The sequence below is a fragment of the Carcharodon carcharias genome, chromosome 7, assembly GCF_017639515.1.
Source record: "Carcharodon carcharias isolate sCarCar2 chromosome 7, sCarCar2.pri, whole genome shotgun sequence".
Lineage (NCBI taxonomy): Eukaryota > Metazoa > Chordata > Chondrichthyes > Lamniformes > Lamnidae > Carcharodon > Carcharodon carcharias.
The window spans coordinates 66760102-66781058 of NC_054473.1; the positions used below are offsets into that span (position 1 = coordinate 66760102).

Consider the following 20957-nt stretch of genomic DNA (forward strand, 5'->3'; position numbering starts at 1 on the left):
GGATGCAGCAACACTCTCTGTAAAATCCAGGAATACACCACAATACCTCTGAAACTATTCCAGAGTATTTCTGGAAAGTTTGCAATGGCAGAGGCTCTTCAAAATTACCTTAACTGCAAGCAAATACATTGCCCTTTAAATAACATGGAGCACAGGGCCGTATTTGAATTCACTGCTTGCTCTTGTGCAAATTCATTGTCCAGACCTGTGTGGTTCAAAGTAGGCATTCTGGCATCACATTGGTCTTCAGGGTTGTGTGATATCAGGATAGCACTTCTGAGGCTTCCAGCACAAACTGGGTCTGCCCATGCATACAACAGTAGAAGAAACAGTAAGACTCAACAAGAAGCATTCAGAATCACAACTGCACATGCTGTTAAAACATGGGGCAGAATTTTCTGACTGGTGGGCGGAGTGGGCGTGGGCACGGGTGGGCATGGACCCGATCGCCGCCCACTTTCAGGTCCACGCCACCATTGTACGCGGGTGGCCCAATTAAAGCCTGCCCAGCGTGGATCACGGCTCCCAAGGACAGCGGGAGTGGGCAGGCGGCGGCAGGACTGCAATGACTGCTGGGTCTAATGGCGACCCGGCGGCCTGTTTTAAAAAGCTGCTGCAGCCTTTCAAAAGCTAACAAACATGGCTACTGGAAGGGCCAACCAGTGCACTGCTGGCGAGCAGGCCAGGCAGGAGGGTAGGGTAGGGTGGGGCATTGTGCCCCTCGTATTTCGGACAATTGACTTGCTGCCCTCCTTGAGGAGGTGGCAGTATGGCAGGAGGTCCTTGTACCCCAGGACGGGAGGAAGAGGCCCCCTCCACATGACCAAACGTGCCTGGAAGGAGGTGGCGGAGATAGTGAGCTCCCGCGGCATGGTGTGTTGCACCTGGATCCAGTGTCACAAGCACTTCAACGACCTCTTGTGCTCAGGAAGGGTGAGCACCATGTTGACATTGGTCATTTAACCCAGCAGGTAGGCTTTCCCCCCTGGTGCCTGACACCCCCCTGCCAAGTCTGAGTGTAGTGACTGCATTGAATCAGTGACGGCATGTGTCCTTTGCTGGGTGGGCCTGCAGATATTGCCCATGCCGAGGTGATGAGATGGATTCTGCACCTGCAGCATGTGGTACACTGAGACCCACATTACCATTTTGGGGGCAACCTGGAGGAGCTGCACCCAGGCGCAGTGCTGGAACCCAAGGACATGTCAAAGTCAGGATGATGACATGCTGGGAGGGAAGCTTCAAAGTGGCGTGGCACCAATCGATCTGCTGCCCTCTGCGCTCCACGTGCTTGCACCTCCTTGCTATGGAAGGTTAGACTGTGTGGTGCCAAATGTGATGTAGACAGCATTTAGCTAAGGGGGGTTGGGGGGGATGACACAGGCCTTGCAACTTTGTGTGAGTGGCCGGCGGCAGCGGGGTGAGGAAGCACTGGAGCCCTGAAGTGTCAGCCACGAAGAGAATCCAGGTACAAGTAGCACTAATCAATGCTCTTCTCTCCTTTTCAGGAGAAGAATGCACATAATGCCACCGAGCGGGTGAGGACTGGTGGAGGGCTGGCCCCAGGTGGCGACGCTGGTTCGAGCAGAGCACCCTAGATCTGGAGAGGCGCCATGCACCCAGGTCCACCGGTGTCGGTGAGGCTGGGGTGCCACAGGCAGGTATGCTTTGCCCAGCACTGAGGTCACCATTGTTCTCCCAGCAGCCATGGCAGTGCTGAATGTTCAGTGATTGAAGTTTGCAACATGGCTTGACCATTGCTTATGGAAGGATGAGCACATAATGATCTGGGGGACAGGGATGCATATTGACATTGCCTCCATATTAACTGTCTCCATGGTAACTGATCCAATGTGCTTGTTCTTCATTTCAGCATCAGCAGAACAGGGCCGGGAAGAGGAGCAGCAGGGCCTCCTCTCACACCTGAGGGCCCTGATGTCTCGGACTCACCAGCGTCACACCATCTCTGCCAGGCAGGCACCAGCGCAGATACTAGTACCTCGGTGGGAATTAGATCATTGGCTAGTGCCCTGCATTGGCTACAGTCGCTGCAGGAGCTGACGGAGACAGAGAGTGGCCATGGCGCCAGCAGTCTGAGAACTGAAGGGGACCAGGCACATGCTTAGTCGGTGCTTGATGCTGTGCCTCTGGAGTCGTCCACGACGCAGCGAACGCAGGAAATGCAGCAGGGTGTGCTGGAGCGTCTGGTGGAGATACATGAGGCTATGCTTGGCTTGGTGTCCGTGGTGGAGGAGTCTACACGGACCATAACCAATGCAATGAGCCTCATAGCCAAGTGCCATGCATCCTCAATGGAGTGAGTGGCAACTCTCGTGGAGAGGCTCCTCCATGAGACCAATCAGGGCTTCCTGGAGATGCGCTCAGACTAGCAAGCCCTCAAATCGGCATTGACCTCAGCTGGTCAGTGCCAGTGTGGGAGATGGTCTGGACACCAAATTTCCCAGCTTGGTGCCCGACCATCCATGATGAGCAGGGAAGTCCAAACCGACCTCACGTTGGTGCAGCTGCTGCCTGTCGTCTCTGCGGGCTCCTCTCAGGTCACTCTGGATGAGGGCGGCAGTTCCTCTGCCCCTCTGCCAGTGACCATTGCATCCAATGAGGCTGCGATGACTGGGGAGATGTCAGCTGTGGAACTGACAGCTCCCTCCCAGGCGGGGCCAGCACAGGCTCCACGGGCCAGAAGACAGCTGCCAAGGTCACCGAAGCCAAAAGGACAGCAAAGTGAGTAGGCCATCTCAGATGCCAGTCCCAGTGAGGGGGCAGCATCAAAAGTGTTAACATAAGGCACCTTAGGCACACTACGGGTTTATCACTGATGCTTTTGTGTTGGCCCGTAATGAGGTCTTTGAGTTGGATGTTGAGTTGAACATTTTTGTCATTTTGTTCACTTAAGTTCCTTATGTTATACCATTACATTCAGACATGTCACCAGGGCTGAGGGTGCCTTTTTCTTCTGCAGTTGGATGGTTACCAATAATGTTATGAGTTATTTGTGGGACATTCAGCTTTATTGACAAGGCCCTTAGTGAATGCTCCTATCCGGACAGATGTTGCACTCAGGTATCGAGTATGGAGCCTGCAGCCCAGGCTTGTCCTGGAGATCCATATGCCGGATGCTAGCCAAAGGTTCATTGGACTAAAGCCACCCGGGTGTCCCTGCCTCCCTGGAGTATGCTTGGACCAGAGTCTACCCCCCTCAGCATTTCCCTGTGTGTAATCATCCTCAGACTCACAGCTGGACTCATCATGTACAGTTGCAGCCACTGCATCTACATCTTCTTCATCCACAGTGTTCCCCCTTTCCAGCGCAAGATAGTGGAGCATGCAACATGCAACCACTATCAGCGACACATGATCTGGGGGGGACTGGAGTGCGCCCCCTGAACGGTCCAGGCATCGGAAGCGCATCTTGGGAAGACCAATGGCTCTCTCCACCATAGCCCTTGTGGAGGTGTGGCTCCTATTATACCGCTGCTCAGCTTCTGTTCTTGGATGGTGGAGAGGCATCATGAGCCATCTTCTGAGGGGATAGTCCTTGTCACCCAGCAGCCGTCCATCCAGCCACTGAAGATCCCCAGCACCTGGGAGTGTCTGAGGACGTAGGCGTCGTGGGAGCTGCCTGGGTATCTTGCACAGACGTGTAGAATCAGCATCCTGTGGTCACACACTATCTGCACGTTCATGGAGTGGAAGCCCTTCCTGTTGACGAAGGCACCGGGTTCACCTGGCACCTTGATGGCCACATGTGTGCAGCCTATTTCCCCTGGATGCGGGGAAAGCCAGCACTGGCCGCAAAGCCTCTGGCTCACTGTGTCTGGCATGACTGGTCCCAACGGTAGTGGATGAAGGTCAATGCACACCTAAACAGAGCGTCTGTAACCTGCTTGACACAAATGTGGACAGCTGATTTGGGAGACATGACAAAGATCACCCACCAACCCCTGGAAGGAGCCAGAGGCATAGAAGTTGAGGGCAGCTGTGACCTTTAGAGCCACTGGCATGGGGTCTCCACCCACACAGTTAGCAGAGACCTCAGGCCCAATCTTCTGTCAGATATAGCTGACTGCCTCCCTCGAGAGACGGAACCTTCTTTGGTACTGCACCTCAGACATATTGAGGTAGCTGCTTCACCGTCTGTATACCCTGTCGGCAGGAAAGTGGTGTTTTCTGTGGCTTCTTCCACCTTGGTCTACTTCTTGGCCCTGCACCCCTTGTGGCTGTGCCTCTCCTCCCTGGAGGCTGAATGTGCACTCCTGGCCTCCTACCCCTTTTAGTCCTCCCTTTCTCCTCAGAGGAGATGCCTCCAGTGGAGAGTTTAACTCCCATTACCAGGCTAAGGGAAGGCTTCCTGAAACCTGCAGGCTCAGAAATGATTCTTCACTGCAGAGTGCTGACCTGAAGGTTGTGAGTTCAGTCCAAGCAGCTGGTATGCGTTTTGAAGTTTTGCAGCTCTCACAGGCAAGGATCAGTAAATTTGCAAATTAAATATTCGATAGAGCACACTCGCAACCCCAGTGAGCCCTTTTATCCTGCCCATGGTTGAAGTTATACAAATGTCTTCTACCCACCTGCCCGTTGCGCTCATGCGACAACCCAAAGATCACACAGGTGCTGAAAAATTGCCATCAATTGGCGCCTCAGGGGCCTTAAGTGGCTTGTTAATTAATGGCAGGCACGCATCGGATATCATCACAATCGCGCGCGGTGATGTTGGGACACTCACCCAACGTCACTGTGCATCATTTTACATGTCGGCGTGCGGGTCCCGCCCCTGCATGCCAACAGGAAAATTCTGCCCACGGATTTCTTTATTCTTCTTCTGGACTCCCTCTGTTGGTATATGGGTATGCTAGCCTCATGGACAAAGTGCACAATGCAATTCTCAGTACACAACATCCCACCCGTCCTTAGTAAATGAGAGGCTTAGCATATTTCAATGGTTTTCAAAAGTGTAAACAATAAATTTAAGCATAACTTGAACAATCAACTTTAACACTATTACATATTCTAATATTCCCATTAATTTAACAATGCACTCAGTCATGTCGTGGTGGTGTGTTACAGTTCACTCAGAAAGTCTGAGTTGCTGTGACAATATGCGTATGCATCTGGAGCTATGGTTAGTGATGGTAAAAGTTCCAACATTCTTTCTAACCCGTGGCCGACCAGGAATCTCTCCCGCACTTACCGTCTGCCATTGCCATGTATAGGAACAGGTTGATACGCAACCTGTTTGGCAATGTTATGAACGCGCCCTCCTTAACCATCAAGCCCTAGGATGGGACTTGAACCTGAAGCTTCTGGTCAGAGGCAGAGATGCTACCCACTGCAACACAAGACCTCTCACTCAGTCATGTACAATGAGATGGAATATTTGTTCACCATCTGAAAATAGTTTACTTCATAGCATAATCACTTAGGTAATGCGGACATTTTCTTTCATGAGTAGAATATCATCTGACATCCGGTGTGGTCTCGTTTAACTCCTGTTCTTCATCTGAGATGTTGATACCCAAATTGGATTCAATGCTTACGAATGGTGTTTAAAGTGCTTTCTTTGAAAAATGATGCATTTTGTGTGATGATTTGTGAATCATGGTTAGCATTGATCATTGATCCTTTTGTGTTGGTCACAGGAAATGACTTTATATCATAGGGGGTTGTTTACTTTCCATCATAACTCGCTTGTGAAACATAATGGTCATCTCCTAGCTTTCGTGGCATTGCTTTATATTTCCTGTTTCGTTCTGCATTTATTTTCATTCGATCCTTCTGTTCTCAACACACTTCCATACATGTTGATCATTAGCTCTGCAGGATAGCTCAGGAAGACATGCACATAGGATGCACAAGAATGAGTGTAGCTGGAGGCTTTCCAGTAGTCAAGTGGAATTGCTCTGTTATTGCGAAGAAAATGATACAAGTTTTGCTTCCATGACTTGTTCTTGGCTGCAGTTGTACATATCACTTTTCAAGGTATGCATAAATCTCTCGAATTCTCCATTAGCTCTTGGTCAGTGGGGTGCTTTTTCTTCAATGAGTAAAACTCAAGTATTTGCAAATATACTGAACTCATCGCTGTGCAACGGGGGCAGTCCATTGTCACTTCTCACCTTTTGAGGGACTCCAAACAAATTGAAAATCTTGTCAAACTTTGGAATAACTGATTTTGTTGAAGTTGACATAACTCTTTCTATGAGTGGGAATCTGCAGATCTGCAGATAACACAAAAGAGGTCAGGAATGAAGTAGTTACAGTATGTGATGAGTCCTAGCAGACTTTGGACATCCTGCTCATCTGTAGGATTTGCAGCATTTGCAATGGTTTCAACTTTCCATGGATCAGGTGATACTACTTCACCACTGAACACATAACCAGAATTCAATTCTGCTCTCATTGAACAGCAGTTGTTTTTGTTCAAAGTGAGGTTACATCATCTAAGAAATTGTAGGGCATGCATGTAGGCGTGTCACAAGGTCACTTTCATTGTGACTGTAGAAGTGAATGCCGTCACTGATGTTCAGAGTGCCTTCTAATCCTTGAAGTGTGAATTAAAATCATATCCTGAAATACCTTAGTGTTGAATTGACTCCAAAGTTAGCAATGAACAACAAAGTAGTCATTAGTGACAACAACCAGTGAGCAAATCTGCAAAGTCAATGCTAACTTAAATCGTGGCCCTGGAGGTAATTCCGACAACTTGAGAGGATCACCAAGGCTTGACATTGTGGTTGCTTGACATGGCAAACGCTAATTGATTTTGTGCTCTACCATGCAGTCAATTCCTGGTAACCAAACATTTTCTCTACCAATCAATTCCCTGGTGACTTTCATGTGCTATATTGACAACACATTCCCCCAATGATTGCAGAATGACATACAGTGACTGTGTAATACAAGATCAGATGTGGTTGTAACAATGAACTAATTTTGAACATTGTGAAGCGTGTAAATGATTTTGTTTGTAGACAGTCTCTCGATCACTCTCTCATCTGCCCAGTTTCATGATTCCACAAAAACCACGTGTAATTGAAACCCCTGCTCTTGTTTACCGCTTTGATGTCACCTAGTTTAGCGCCTTTGGCACCACATCTAGGATTATATAGTTGAGATATTGTTCAGCAACCGTTTCTTCATCACTAGTAGAACTGACTGTCATCAACAGATTTCATGAAAGATGGTCCACTGGATTGAGCTTGCCTGGTTGATATTCAACATGGAACTCGTACTCTTGTAGTTTGAGTATCCAATGCTCTATTCAAATAGGTATTTGCTGTGTGGATTGTTGAACAAACTTGCTAGTGGTCTATGATCAGTTATTACTTCAAATTCACTTCCATACAAACAGACACAAAAGTGTAGGTTAGCCTAGTTAATCAAGAGCATTTCCCTTTCTGATTGGGAATAATGTTGCTCTACAGACAGTACAGATAAATGAGGTCAGGAATGAAGTGACTACAGTATGTGATGAGTCCTAGCCAACTTTTGATTTCCTGCACATTTGTAGGATTCACGTCATTTGCTAAAGCTTCAACCTTCTGTGGATCAGGTGATACTCCTTCACTGCTGAACAAATGACCAAATAACTTAATTCTGCTCTCATTGGACAGCATTTGTATTTGTTCAAGGTGAGGTTACGTTCTCTTAAGAAGTTGTAGGAATGCATGTAGGCATGTCTCAGGTTGACTTTCCATACGACAGTGGATGAGAATGTCCTCACTGATGTCCAGAGTGCCTTCAAGTCCTTGAAGTGCAGATTAAAATGCGCTGAAATACTTCAGCTGCTGAATTGGCTCCAAAGTTGAGTTTGTATCAAAAAAGTCTGATGTGAGTAGAGAATCCTGTAGGATACCGCAATTCTTCTGCAAGTCAATTTGATGGTGTCCTGCATTGAGCCAAAGTTTTTCAGTGTTTAGCACCATTCACTTTCTCCATGATTTCATTGATTGTCAGTGTCAGATGTCTTTCTCATTGTATGGCTTGACTTAGTGACCACATATCAACGCAGATTCTAAACTGGTTCTTGCTCTTGGATTTCTTGATGACTTGTATGGGCGAGACCCAAGGACAGACTCATCCCCAACTTTCTCAATAATGTCAAGGTCACATAGACACTGAAGCTCTTTCTCTGTCTGCTTTCTGACATGAAACAGTATTTGTCACCATTGATGCATAGCTAGGGACAACTAGGGTCTATGTGCAGTTGGCATGTAATATCTTTCAGTTTGCCAATCAACATACAATTCAAGAATTAATTGAAGCAGTCAACACACGATTTGAGAATGCTATTTGTATGCGTAGGGATCAGGTATGTAACAGCAATCATGTGCTGACCCGTCGCTGTGTGGAAACTAATAAGTGTGCCACATTCTCCAGATTTGCCATGGAATGCAGCATTTGTTATAGTGTCTTTGAATAAGACTGACTTTTCAAAAGTCAAGAATTTTCACTGGTTTGTCGCTGTTGTAAGTAAAAATGTTCATTTTCCTTGGTTTGCGGAGAATGCAGCCATCCTGAAACAAAAACAAAAATTGCTGGAAAAACTCAGCAGGTCTGACAGCATCTGCGGAGAGGAAGACAGAGTTAACATTTCGTGTCCATATGACTCTTCTTCAGAGCTTCATCAGCAGCCATCCTGAAGTTTGTTGAACATTTTATCTCCCTTGGCATTGATGGATGCTCCTGCATCTATGCGAGCATTTAGTTCTGAGCAGCCCATAGTGACTGTCACATGTACCTGGTTGCTGTGTCTGAAAGAGAGCATAAAAGTATATTCCGGGTCATTCACCTCTATGTTGGCTACATTTGTTGTGGCACGCATATCTGGTGGTATTGATCTTTATTGTTGAGTTCACTGATGAGCGATAAACGTGAACAAAGTGGTTGACACAGGCTTTACACTGCTTATCAGTGGCAGGATACTCTGTCCACTGTGGGTAAGCACTGTCAAAGTGGAAGCATTTTTTGGACAAGCTGCAAATCTGTTTGTGATTCTGCTGTTTTTGCTTTGCAGGAGGTTTCCTTGCATCTGAGTGATGAACATTATTCATAGGAGTTGAGCTTAGAGTTTGATAGTTACTGTTGGATGCCTCAACTTCAGTAGCTCTTAAAGCAATACTCATCTTGCTAACTCCAGCAGCTCTCGCAGCTTTCTGTCTTTCTTGAGTGCTTGCAGCATGGTTGACTAGAAAGGCAACCTTTGATTATTTGTGTCTTAATTTTCTGTTCGACATGTTCAACATCACTAAGTCACATTTGGTACTAGGTGCCTCAGTGGAATATTGGTCAATTGTGTCGGATTTGCTTCTTGCTTTATGCTTCAAAAGACAATTGTTTTATATCTTGTGTTTTTCTCGGTCATAAAGTAAGTTGTTATAGCAATTTTTGCTGAGTCAGTCATTTTCATCTCATGCAGATGTAAGTGTCACAAAAATATCTTTCAGTTCTTTACCTCCATAGTGGAGAAATAAGGCCTTTTTCCTTTTGTCATCTGTTAATTCAAAACCTGTCTTTGTGCCTTCAAAAGGTTGCAGCCACTTTTGCCCATTTGAGCATACAATTGATGGCACCAAATGCACATCAAAGCATACTAGGTTGGGCATAGACAATACCATCTTGATCAGCAGTGCGGCAATAGTGCATAATCAAGGAACTAGGATCACGTTCTTTTCAAAAAACTTTTCTGTAATGATCTGGGATTATTTTTTTTCTGTGAATGGTTTTTTGGTGAGATCAGTGTGTATGCTTACAGTGTATTGGCCTTCCTCTTGCTAATTCTGAACTGTAGTGCCTCGTGTGTATGTGTGTGCCTAACAACAGGTTACACCTTCAAAGTGTTCCCTAAATCCCCAATTTAAACTGTTGCCTGAAGAGAGTAGACAAACACCTTTCAAAAGTTTCATACCTGAAAGCAATGTTTAGTATTTTGACCCTCTTCATCACCATTGTAAAGTTCTTGGGAAGAAACAGTAATATTCAGCAATAAGCATCCTGCATCAGAACTGCATGTGTTGGTAGGACGTGGATAACTTTCAGACTTCCTCCTACTGGTAAACAATATGGTAGCCTTCAGCAGAAAACATGTACAATGTAATTCTCAATGCACTACAGCGCATGTGTCCTCAACAGGACGGTTGCATGAGCCATGTCAGAAGTGGCTAGCTGTGCAGCACACAACAGCGATAGTTCTGTGGCTCTACTTCCAGCAGCATTAAGGAGCTCAGATTTGTGCCAAAGCAGTCTTAATGTCTTCATAGACAGTGGGGTAATGGCCAGTATTTTTAGAATAACCTGAGAAAGAATTGGATATGAAGAGTCGAAAGCACAGTGGGAAACTACAGGGGAATGTGAATAGAGTAGATGGCTCAAGATGAAGAGCAAATGTGATGGGTTAAATAGCCTCCTGTAATGCAATTTCTCTGATTCTAAAAAAGGAATGTTGCATTTCTTACACTTTCAACTGTGTTTCCCCATCAACGGAACCCCTTTGACAATTTGTGATCAGCACCCATGCCTGATTCATGCAGGTGGAGCATCTCCCCTCCACCATTTGTGCTCTGCAAAGGAGATTGAGTGAGTGAATAAAAAAATACATCTCACATGTTCAGGATTTCTGAAAGTAACTCAAAGCCAATTAATTTGATTTAAAGTGCGTCACCGTTGGTATCTAAGCTAAGAAACAAAAGAAGCAAGACATTGACATTACTCACAAACTACTTTCAAATCTGGAATAGAATTACCTAAATTTCAGTCCCTAAAATTCATATGATTTATCAGTGTAATTAATTACTAAATTATTTATAGTTCTATCATAAATCTCTTCATGCTTGGCGAGGAAGGGATAATATTGCATTTTCTAAATGCTGCTTTCTTTATAGAAAAAATATGTTTCTGGAGGCTGCAAATACCCATCAAATTAATCAAGGAGACTTTTGTAAAGCTTGGTTTAAATTGCATTAATAATTCAATGTTTTGTGTTCATGGGCCGCGAAAACATCAATTGCATATAGAATATAGCACTGATATTATAAAAAGATTCTTTGGAAATATGATTACATAAAATTTAATGAATAAACAGGGATGTTTTCTTCAAAAAATTTAAGGTAGTGCTTTTTTTGTTTCATCCTTTTAGTTCTGTTTTTAAAGGAGGATTCACCATAAAAGAAATGGGAGGGTTAAAAATCCCTAATTCTTTACTATCTATAAGTGCCTATCTGATATGCACCCCTGGAAGTTAACAGCACAATGAGACCTTGATCTCAGCCAAGTTGGATGGGAGGGAAGTGGGGGGAATGTGAGCCAATGAGAACAGGTTCTGTGCAGGAGCATTTTACATATGGAGAGAATAAGCAACTATATCTTATTAACTATTGTTCCAGAATCATTCCAAGATTTCTTATGTTCCCAATTTTGGTTTTGAAATGACTGCACAAGTTTAGTTTTTTTCCAGCATGATGCCACCACCAAACACATCTTCCCTTCACCCCCCCTATCGGCATTCCGTAGGGATCATTCCCTCCGGGACACCCTGGTCCACTCCTCCATCACCCCCTACTCCTCAACCCCCTCCTATGGCACCACCCCATGCCCACGCAAAAGATGTAACACCTGCCCCTTCACTTCCTCTCTCCTCACTGTCCAAGGGCCCAAACACTCCTTTCAAGTGAGGCAGCATTTCAGTTGCATTTCCCCCAACTTAGTCTACTGCATTCGTTGCTCCCAATGTGGTCTCCTGTACAATGGGGAGACCAAACGTAAACTGGGCGACCGCTTTGCAGAACACCTGCGGTCTGTCCGCAAGAATGACCCAAACCTCCCTGTCGCTTGCCATTTTAACACTCCACCCTGCTGGCTTGCTGCATTGTTCCAGTGAAGCCCAACGCAAACTGGAGGAACAACACCTCATCTTCCGACTAGGCACTTTACAGCCTTCCGGACTGAATATTGAATTCAACGACTTTAGGTCTTGAGCTCCCTCCTCCATTCCCACCCCCTTTCTGTTTCTTCCCCCTTCCTTTTGTTTTTTCCCAATAAATTATATAGATTTTTCTTTTCCCACCTATTTCCATTATTTTTGAATATTTTTAAATCTTTTATGCTCCCCTCACCCCCACTAGAGCTATACCTTGAGTGCCCTATCATCCATTCTTAATTAGCACAATCGTTTAAATAATATCACCAACTTTAACACCTATGTGTTCTTTTGTTCTGTTGTCTGTGACATCTTTTGATGATCTGCTTCTATTACTGCTTGTTTGTCCCTACAACCACACCAACCCCCTCCACTTCTCTCCCCCCACCCAAACCCTGCCCCCCCCCCCCACTCCCCACCACCACCACCACCACCACACACCTTAAAGCAGCTTATATTTCACCCCTTTCTTGGATTCACTCAAGTTCTGTCGAAGGGTCATGAGGACCCGAAACGTCAACTCTTTTCTTCTCTGCCGATGCTGCCAGACCTGCTGAGTTTTTCCAGGTAATTCTGTTTTTGTTTTGGATTTCCAGCATCCGCAGTTTTTTTTTATTTAGTTTTTTCTTATTCATTCATGGGATGTGGGCTTCGCTGGCTAGGCCAGCATTTATTACCCATCCCCAGTTGCCCTTGAGAAGGTAGTGGTGAGCTGCCTTCTTGAACCGCTCAGTCCATATAGTGTAGGTACATCCAGAGTGCTGTTAGGGAGGGAGTTCCAGGATTTTGACCCAGCGACAGTGAAGGAACGGTTATAAATTTCCAAGTCAGGATCAGGGATGGCTTGGAGGGGAACTTCTAGGTGGTAGTATTCCTGCTGGCCTTGTCCCTCTAGATGGAAGCAGTCGTGGGTTTGGAAGGTTCTGTCTAAGAAGGCTTGCTGAATTCTAGCAGTGCAACTTGTAGATAGTACTCACTGGTGCCACTGTGTCGATAGTGGAGAGAGCAAGTGTTTGTGGATGGGCTGCCACTCAAGTGGGCTGCTTTGTCCTGGATGGTGTCAAGCTTCTTGAGTGCTGTTGGAGCTGCACTCACCCAGGCAAGTGGGATGGTGGACAGGCTTTGGCGAGTCAGGAGCTGAGTTACTCGCCACAGGATTCCAAGCCTCTGACCTGCCCTCGTAGCCACAGTATTTATATGGCTGTCCCGTTCAGTTTATGGTCAATGATAACCCCAGGTTGTTGATAGGGGGGGATTCAATGATGGTAAGGCCACTGAATGTCAAGGGGTGATGGTTAGATTCTGTCTTGTTGGAGATGGTTATTGCCTGGCACTTGTGTGGCATAAATGTTACTTGCCACCTGTCAGCCCAAGCCTGGATATTGTTCAGGTCTTGCTGCATTTGGACATGGACTGCTTCAGTATCTGAGGAATTGTGAATGGTGCTAAACATTATGCAAACATCAGCAAACATACCCATTTCTGACCTTATGATGGAAGGAAGGTCATTGATGAAGCAGCTGAAGATGGTTGGTCTGAGGACACGACCCTGAGCAACTCCTGCAGTGATGTATGTCCTGGAACTGAGATGATTGACCTCCAACAACCATCTTCCTTCGTGCTAGGTGTGACTCCAACCAGTGAAGAATTTTGCTCCTGAGTCCTAGTGACTCCAGATTTGTAAGGCTCCTTGATGCCACACTTGGTCAAATGCTGCCTTGGTGTCAAGGGCAGTCACTCTCACCTCACCTCTGGAGTTCAACTCTCTTGTCAATATTTGAACCAGGGCTGTAGTGTAGTCAGGAGCTCAGTGATCCTGATGGAACCCAAACTGAACATCAGTGATATGGTACCAGTCAAGCGGGCTGTTTTGCCCTAGACGGTGTCGAGCTTCTTGAGTGGGAGCTGCACTTATCCAGGCAAGTGGGGAGTATTCCGTCACACTCCTGACTTGTGCCTTGTAGATAAGGGACAGGCTTTGGGGAGTCAGGAGGTGGGTTACTCATCGCACGATTCCTAGCCTCTGACCTGCTCTTGTTGCCACAGTATTTATATGGCTAGGCCAATGGTAGCCAGCAAGATGTTGGTAGTGGGGGATTCAGTGATGGTAATGCCATTGAATATCAAGGGTTGATGGTTGGATTCTCTCTTGTTGGAGATGATCATTGCCTGAAACTTGTGTGGCGTGAATGTTACTTGTCACTTGTTCAGCCCAAGCCTGGATATTGTCCAGGTCTTGCTGCATTTGGATATGGATGCTTCAGTATCTGAGGAGTCACAAATAGTGCTGAATAACGTTAAAACAGTTATATCAGAAAGTTTATTTAGAAACAACAGTAAAACACATTCCAGTATGTTATTATCTTTGGGAAGGTATTTTGATGAGAATGTGGTGGTCAGATCATGCCTTGGCAAATGAAAGCTGGAGGGAGGTGCATCAGATTGTTATCCCATTAGGGTACAAAAATGAGATTCTGAGGATTGCTCGTGAAATTCCAATGGTGGGGGGGGGTGCATTTAGGAATCAGGAAAACACAGGAAAAGATACAGAGGTTTTTTTTGGCGTAGATTGCATAGGGATGTAGTCAAATTCTGTAGAACCTGTTTAACATGGCAAATAACAGGAAAACCACAAGCAGTGATTAAGCCTTTAATTCTAATACCAGCATTTGAAGAACTTTTTACCAGGGCCATGATTGATTGTGTAAGTCCCCTCCTTAAGACTAAAAATGAAAATCAGTATTTATTGACAATAATGGATATGTCTGCCAGGTTTCCTGAAGCGATTCCTTTAAGAAATATTACAAGCAAGAGGATTGTGGAGGAGTTAATTAAATTTTTTACAAGATATGGTTTACCTAAAGAAATAAAGAAGATCAAGGGTCAAATTTCATGTCACAGCCGTTTAAAGAAGTAATGAACAATTTGGAGATGAAGTCAACAGCTTATCTTCCGGAGTCACAAGGAGCTTTGGAAAGATGGCAGCAAACTTTTAAAAATTATGAAAAGAGCATACTGTCAGGATTATGCACAGGATTGGGATACAGGAATTCCATTTTTGCTATTTGCTATTAGAGGCTCTCCTAATATATCGACTGGTTTTAGCCCTTTTGAACTAGTTTATGGTAATGAGATAGGGGACCACTGCAATTGACTCATGAGAAATTGGTGGGTCAAAATTCAGAAACTATTCTCCTGGATTACATATCAAATTTCAGGGAAAGATTGAACGGAGCATGTGAGTTGGCTAGGGAACATTTAAAGACATCACAGTAAATGATGAAAGTGAAAGCAGATAAGAAAGCTAAAACTCGCAGTTTTGTTTCTGGGGAGAAAGTACTGGTTTTGTTACTGGTATTAGGTGATTCATTAAATGCAAGCTTTAGTAGACCTTACAGGATTGAAAAGAAATTGAGTGAAGTAAATAATTTAATAAATACTCCTGATAGAAGAAAGAAGCAGAGAGTGTGCCATGTAAATATGCTTAAAAAGTACTTTGACAGGGAAGAGGAACAAAAAGAGATATGAGTGATGGTGGATGATGAGAATGACGTAGAAGTGCATGACTTTGAAATTAATCTTCCTTTAATTAAATTGCATAATGAGGGGATACTTGAAAATTTAAATGAAATATCAAGTTACCTTCCAAGCAAGTGTCCAAGTGATTTGGAAAAGCTACTGCAGTCACACAAACTTATTTGCGGAAATAAGTTAGGAAAGACACATTTAGCTATACATGATGTATGTATGAAAATATCATCTTCGATAAGGCAACAACCTTATGGATTAAATCCGGCAAAGTTATCAAATGCATAAAAAGAAATTGATTTCATGCTTCAAAATGATACCATTGAGTCTATTTGCAGTAACTGGAGTTCACCTATTGTACTAGTACTGAAACCGGATGGAACACAAAGTCTGTGTGTGAACTGTCAAAAGGTGAATGCAGTGACAAAAGCGGATTCATATCCCATACCACGATTAGAAGATGGCATTGAGAAAGTGGGACAATCGAAATTTATCACAAAGATTGACTTGCTAAAAGGATATTGGCAGGCACTGTTGTTGGAGAGAGCAAAGGAGATATCAGCTTTTGTAACAACAAGTGGACTATATCAATTTAAAGTCATGCCCTTTGGTATGAAGGATGCACCTGTGACATTTCAAAGACTGACAAACAAAGTAATTGCAAGTCTAAGCAATTGTATGGCTTGTATTGATGATCTAATCGTTTTCAGTCAGATGTGGGAGGAGCATTTACAGCATCTGGAAGAATTACTTACTCAACTACAAGAAGCTAATTTGGTGATGAACTTGGCTAAAAGTGAATTTGCAAAAGCGCATGTTATGTATCCAGGCCAGACCATTGGACATGGTAAGGTGGCTTCGTGACATGCAAAAGCCAAGGCTCTCCTGGACTTCCCCATGCTTGCAACAAAACGAGAAGCTTTGAGATTTTTGGGCATAAGTGGGTTTTAACAGAAATTTGTGCCAAATTTTAGTAGTGTATCTGTTCCGTTGACTGAAATATTAAAGGAACAAGAAGTTTCAATGGATGCAGAAGTGTCAGAAGTCATTCGATTGTTTGAAAACTGTATTAGCTACGACACCAGTTTTGGCAGTACTCAATTATGCCAAGCAATTCAAGTTGGCTGTTGACACAAGCGGCGTAGGCATTGGGGCTGTACTGTTACAAGAAGATGACACTGGATTTTAAGATCCAATAAAGCATTTTTCATGGAAGCTGAATGTACAACATAGAAGATATACAACGATCGAAAAAGAGACTTTGGGTTTGATGTTAACATTGCAGCATTTTGAAATTCATGTTGCAAACAATTCATCAGAAAAAATTGTTTATACAGACCATAATCCTTTGAAGTTTTTGGACAAATTTCAAGACAAAAGTGTAAGGTTTTTCAGATGGAGTCTATTACAACCATTTAATCTACAGATTATACATATTGCTGGAAGAGAAAATCTGTTTGCAGATACGTTATCAAGAATTTGAAGCTTAACAGAAAATTGGAGATTTTTAAAACCCTGTACAATGAACTGGAGTAATTATGTTGATACCAAGGACTTGTGTGTGTGTATAATATAGTTACGTTAATGCATACACCTGGTAACGTAACAGTGTAGTAAGTATAGGAGATAATGTGAGATGGGTTGGGTTATTAAAATGAAGCCGTCTTTTAGAATTATGACGGTACATTTTTCGATGGGGATGTCATGAAGCTATTAATGTATATATTATTGGAAAATATTTTTCTTTTAACTAGAGGTTTAGTCTGTTGGTGTGTCTTAATTGGATTAAAGCCAGCTAGTCTGGGTGCTTTGACGTGTACTAGTTTTGCATTTTTTGAATAGAGCATTCAAGAAGTGGGGTGAAATCTGGCACCTACCTAGCAGAGACCATACAACATGCTTATACCACTAATAGAATTGGTACTATGAAAAGAGTTTTCTTGTTAGAAGAGGTGGAGTTCAAAGAGGCTGGTGATACAATGAGAATTTACATTTAATGAGATGTGCTGGATATAACCGATAGCAATTTTTGTGAGTGCAGAGCAGAGGCAATGTAAGATCAAAGCATCTGTAAGCCTTCGACTGTCTCCACAGGAACCAAAGTGAAAAGAAACTCATTTTGAATGCGTAAGGTGAAAATACTTTGCCTGGCGTCTGGTTAAGTCTAAGGGTGCTGTTGCGTTAATGGAGATTAGTTTGGGAATTTGTTAAAAGCTATAACAGTAGTAATTTGTAGCCATGTGTATATATTTAACTTGTGTAAATTAATAAAATGTTTCATTGAGTTTAATATCAAACCTCTCGCAAACTAGTGGTCTGATTCCTGAATTTAGAGCTGCATCTCAAACATACAAAAGTAAGAATATACGTTCTGACAGTCGTTTAAAGTTCCCTCTGGGATCTTTAAATAACTCAGCTTTAATAACTGCTGGGTCATAACAAATGGCCTTTGCAGTATCAAGTGCCCTCACCTATTTCTTCATGTCATGTGGAGTGAATTGGATTGGCTGAAGACTGGCATCTGTGAAGAGGCTGAGATGGATCATCCACTCAACGTTTCTGGTAGAAGATTATTGCAAATCCTTCAACCTTACCTTTTGCACTGATGTTCTGGGCTCCCCCATCATTGAGGATGGGGATATTTGTGGAGCCTCCTCCTCCAGTGACTTGCTTAATTGTCCACTACAATTCGTGGCTGGATGTGGCAGGACTGCAGAGCTTAGATCTGATCTGTTGATTATAGAATCAATTTGTTCTGTCTATTGTATGTTGCTTATGCTGTTTGGCACCCAAGTATCCTGAGTTGTAGCTTCACCAGATTGACACCTCGTTTTTGGGTATGCTTGGTGCTGCTCCTGACATGCCCACCTGCACTCTTCATTGAACCAGGGTTAGTTCCCTAGCTTGGTGGCAATAGTAGAGTGGGGGATAAGCCAGGCCATGAGGTTTCAGATTGTGTTCGAGTACAATGCTGCTGCTGCTGATGGCCCACAGTGCCTCATGGATGCCTAATCTTGAGTTGCCTAGATCTGTTTGAAAACTATCCCATTTAGCACGGTGGTAGTCCCACACTACACGATGGAGAGTATCCTCAATTTGAAGACAGAACTTCATCTCCACAAGGACTATGAGGTGTACACTCCTACCGATACTGTCATGGACAGATGCATTTGCGACAGGCAGTTTGATGAGGATGAGGTCAAGTGTGTTTTTCCCACACCACCTGCCACAGACTCAGCTTAGCAGCTATGTCCTTTAGAACTCAACCAGCTCAGTCAGTAGTGGTGCTACCAAGCCACTCTTGGTGATGAACATTGAAGTCCCCCACCCTGAGCACATTCTGTGCCCTTGCCAGTATAACGTGGATAAGTGTGAAGTTATCTACTTTGTTGGAAAAACAGAATAGCAGAGCATTATTTGAATGGTGATAGGTTAGGAAATGTTAATGTACAAAGGGATCTGGATGTCCTTATCCACCAATTACTGAAAGCAAGCATGCAGGTGTAGCAAGCAGTTAAGAAGGCAAATGGTATGTTGGCCTTCATTGCAAGAGGACTTGAGTACAGGAGCAAGGATGTCTTACTGCAGCTGTATAGGGCCTTGGTGAGACCACACCTGGAGTATTGTGTGCAATTTTGGTCTCCTTACCTAAGAAAGGATATATTTGCCATAGAAGGAGTGCAGTGAAGGTTCACCAGACTAATTCCTGGAATGACAGGATTGTCGTATGAGGAGAGGTTGGGCCGACCAGGCCTGTATTCACTGGAGTTTAAAAGAATGAGAGGGGATCTCATTGAAACGTAAAAAATTCCGACAGAGCTGGGCAGACTGGAAGCAGGGATGATGTTTCCTCTGGCTGGGAGGGTCTAGAACAAGGGGTCAGAATCTCAAGATACAGGGTAGACCACTTAGGACTGAGATGAGGAGAAACTTCTTCACTCAGAGGGTGATGAACCTGTAGAATTTTCTACCACAGAAGGCTATGGAGGCCAAGTTACTGAGTATCTTCAAGATGGAAATAGGTAGATTTGTAGACTCTAAAGGTGTCAAGGGGTACAGGGAGACAGTGGGAGTATGGCATTGAGATAGAGCATCAGCCATGATCATATTAAATGGCAGAGCAAGCTCGGAGGGCTTATTGACCCACTCCTCCTATTTTCTATGTTTCTAGAGTGCGGGCTTTGGATGTCTCTGGGAGAGATACAAGTTGGGTGAGTAGCATCAAGTGAACGCTCAGGAATTCACCAGAAGAAAACCATCAGCAACTGTGCCAGTTCTAAGCAAGAAGCCTTTCTGTCAATGTAGTTGTAATTATTCTCTGGTTTATGTGCCTGCAAAGATATGTTGAGGTAAAGGAATAGTGGAAATTTGAATTGTTTTCTTGTGTTTGTATTGAGATATTTCCAACATTTTTGTCCGGTACACTTTTCTTATTTTAATAAATATTTGATTCTTTGTATTAAGAATTCATCCACAGACTCCTGTGAATTTATCCAGTGACTTTCTACCAGTGTCTAAAAAAAATTAGCGTCCATCAAGCCAGGTTTCACTCTGGGACCTGACTTGTCCAGAATTAACAGCAACTGGGATCGTGACACATGTTAAATCTTTATGAATCACTAACTAGACCTCAGCTGGAGTACTATGTACAATTCTGGGGAACACACTTTAGATTGTCGCCAAGGCTTTGGAGAGCTTATAGAGGAGGTATACCAGGATGATACCAGAATTGAAGGATGTCCGTTATGTAGGGAGATTAGAGAAGCTGGGATTGTTCTTCTTGCAGCAGGGAAATTTAAGGGGAGACCTAACAGAGTATTCAAAGTAATGAGGGGTTTAGATTTAAAATAATTAGCAAAAGAACTAGAGAGGAAATTAAGAGAATTTCTTTGCTAAGATCTGAAATAAATCATCTGAAAGGGTGGCGGAAGCAGCTTCCAGAAGAACTTTCAACAGGTTATTGGATATGTACTTGAAGAGGACTCATTTATAGGGTTATAGGGATAAAGTTGGTGTGAGATGAAATTGAATAATTTTTCCAAAGAGCCAGCACAGGCACCAGAGGTCAAATGACCTTCTGTGTTGTAAGATTCTATGAATCTCTGCTAAGTAATTGAAGAGGGAAAATTGATACTTGTGTCACCATCTTACAGGAGTCAGGTTGTAAAATTAAATAATTTTGCACCTTAATTAGCTTACTAATAAAATGTTATTGTAATATGTTTGACTTATCCCATTTCTTCTTCCTTGCACTCATTTCTATGATTCCTGCAGAAATAAAATTATGATTATGTGAGGTTCGCATTTTTTAAGAGTCACACAGGTGGGAAAACTACATGATACTTTGACAGGTGCTTGGTGTCATATGATTTGCTCTGACTATGGCTGGACGAGGAAAGCAGAGTACTATGTACATGGCATTGGAAGGGTAGCAGGCAATTTCAAATCGGGTATCCATCAAGTATGGGTAAATATTATCATTTCTGAAACCTGCTGG

At 43.8% G+C, this 20957-nt stretch overlaps 1 long non-coding RNA gene across 1 annotated transcript in view; it reads left to right on the forward strand.

The window, feature by feature from the left end:
- Window positions 1-19749, forward strand: part of LOC121279756 — a 61131-nt gene extending 41382 nt beyond the window's left edge. Inside the window, exon 3 of the long non-coding RNA XR_005943487.1 lies at window positions 19632-19749. This is a non-coding gene — a long non-coding RNA (uncharacterized LOC121279756). The remainder of the gene's footprint in view (window positions 1-19631) is intronic.
- The last annotated feature ends 1208 nt before the right edge of the window (window positions 19750-20957 follow it).